This window comes from Tenrec ecaudatus, chromosome 7 (genome assembly GCF_050624435.1).
Source record: "Tenrec ecaudatus isolate mTenEca1 chromosome 7, mTenEca1.hap1, whole genome shotgun sequence".
In the NCBI taxonomy this organism is placed as follows: Eukaryota; Metazoa; Chordata; class Mammalia; order Afrosoricida; family Tenrecidae; genus Tenrec; species Tenrec ecaudatus.
Window position 1 is genome coordinate 78,076,074 of NC_134536.1, and position 2,893 is coordinate 78,078,966.

Below are 2,893 nucleotides of genomic sequence, written 5' to 3' on the forward strand. Positions count from 1 at the left end.
TGCCTGAATTTCCAGTAATAAAATTTATATTAAATTAACAAAATGAATGTTACTGTTAAAATACACCAGAATCCCACGCCCCACCTAAACTCACTGCCATCCAGTCAATAGTGACTGATAGTGAGTGAGGAGTCGTTGTGAGTTTCTGAAACTGTAGCTGTTTATGGGAGTAGAAAGGGTAGCTCTTCTCCCGAGGAGCTGCTGGTGTTTCCCACGGCCAACCATGGGCTTGCAAGCCAACGTGCAACCTCTGCACCATCGGGGCCCATAAATTACCTTCCAAATTATCCCCATGCCGTATGGAACAAACAAAGCCTACTCGGCCCCGCACCCGCATCATGATAATTGCCATTTCTGTAGCCCCTGTGTCCATTCATCTTGCTGACGGACTTCTTTTCTGATGCTACCAAGAATGAGGAACTTCTCTATAGACTAGTCGGCCCTGGTCCAGGTTCAAAGTGCTTGGAAAAGGTATTGGCATTCTCATGTTTAGGAAACCCTCTGCCTAGTCTTCAGAGAACTATTTGTTTATTCTTCTGCCAATCTATGGTATACTCAAGAATCTCCAAGAACATCATTAAGTTTAACGGTTTTGCTTTTTTGGTTTTTATTCATTGTCCAGCTTTGGACAGCGAAGGAGGCAACTGCAACTATCGTAGCTTGGGTGAGGTACACTTTGCGTCAAAGAGACATGCACTCACTCCACATTCCTATTCTTGCCCTTTCAGCTATTTTGTTTCTTCCCCAAACTCAAAGCACATTTAAGAGATACACCATTTGAGTCCCTCAATAATGTGACAATTGCTACTTTTACATGGTTTAAATCAAAGAGTGCTGAATTCATCTGGAAAGGGTCACCCAAATTCACTCTCATTGAATGCACTTGACTCATAGCAGCCTCTTGTAGGTCTGGTGGTGTACTGGGGTGCTTTTGCCTGATATCCACATGGCCCCAAGTTCAAAACTACCAAAGCTCTGCTGGAGAAAGACTGGGCTTTCTACTCCCATAAACAATTAACAGTCTCATAAACCCTCAGGGGGTAGCCGGGAGTTAGCAGTGACTCAATGGCAAGTGAGTTTGGCTTGTTTGAACCCTGAGTAGGGTTACTGAGACCATACATCTGTACAGGAGCAGGCGTCGTCACCTGTCCATCACAGAGAAACTGTTGACTTTAAACCAACAATCTTGCATTTCGCAATCCAATGCACACCCAAGGGCAAACCCTGGGTGGCAGGACTCCATAGGAAAGCTTTAGACTCTAAACCCTCTCACAGGGATGGGAACACCACCTGACAAAGTGTGCAGATCTAGACTTCTGGTAAAAAATAGTGATGTAGACCGACATGCAACTTGAATTAGAAAGTTAAAAATGAAAAATGAGGGACACATTTAAGGGCCCTACCTAACACATAAACACACATAACAAAAAACACACAGGCAGCAGAACTAGGTAACTGGCATTTCCTAAAAATAAGACATTTATGCACATCAAAAGACTTCATCAAAAAAGTAAAAATAGAGCCCAAGGACTAGACTAGGAAAACAGCTCAACAATGATACATCAGACAGGGGCCAACAATCTAAAATCTGAAATCTATAGAAACCACAGCACTTAAACAAGAAAAAGACAAATAATCCAATTAAAAAATGGGCGGAGGACATACACAGTTTTATCAAAGAAGACGTCTATACAGCCAACAAACATGAAGAAATGCTTGCAGTCACTAGCATCTGAAAGATGCAAATTACAACATTGATTAGAGACCCTAACACCAGTATTGATAGCTAAGTTAGAAAGAAAGATAGAAAGGAAGGAAGAAAGAAAGAAAAACAATTGCCTGAAAGGTACCAGATGGTACCCACACCATACATTATGGGTGGGATTCTCAAAATGTGCAACCAGTATGGAAGGGGTATGGCACTTCCTCAAAGAAACTGGGATGAAATTATCATAGGACTGAACAGTCCTTTAACTTGATAAATCCCCTAAAGGGGTACAAGGCAAAGCATCTATAGATTTATGCACATCATTATTTCTATTCACAATGGAAAGAAGATGGAAACATCTAAATGCACAGCAGTGGAAGAAGAGAAAAATAAACTTTGAGTATATACATATATTCCTACACATTGCTAAGCAATAATGATAAGATTACCAATTATCTCATGGCCTGGATTGATTGGGAGAATATTATACTGAAGGAAGTTAGTCAACCATCAAAGAAAAAATATTGTATAAGTCCACTGTTTTAAAGGAAAAATTCAAGAAAAAATGTCATATTAAAAGAAACAGAGTTTTATTGTTACTAGGGATGGGTGGGACAAGAAGGGGAAGCGATAAGCTACAGGGTGTAAAGGTGTGAAGGTGAGAATAATATTCTACAAGAGTAAGAAGAGAAAAGGGGGCAGGGAGATAGAACAAGCTATAGGGAGATTTGATAAGTAATTTAAGTTATTGAATATAAAAATGATAATCTGAAATGTAAACCCCCACCTAATTCACATTGAGAAGTTCATTAAAAGTAGTGTATAGACTAGATGGAGAATGTATTACAAAATTGCTCGCATTTTAATATTTTTGTTGAATAGGGTTTCTATGATTTTGTAACAATACTTTTTGACTTAATGTGAGGCAATTTATCCTAAAATCAAATAAACCTTCATCATAGAGTTTATTCAATCATTATCATAACAGTTGTTTAAATCATCTAGAATTTTGACAGAAGAAAAATGCTATAAGATGTTTCTGACTGCTCTTTGAATTCGGTGTCTCCAATATGGAATCTGTAATGAGGACTATTTTGCACAGAATATGATAAATCAGATAAACAAGATATCTCACAAAAAGTTGTATTAAAAATGACATGCATATGCAACAGTTTACATTAATCC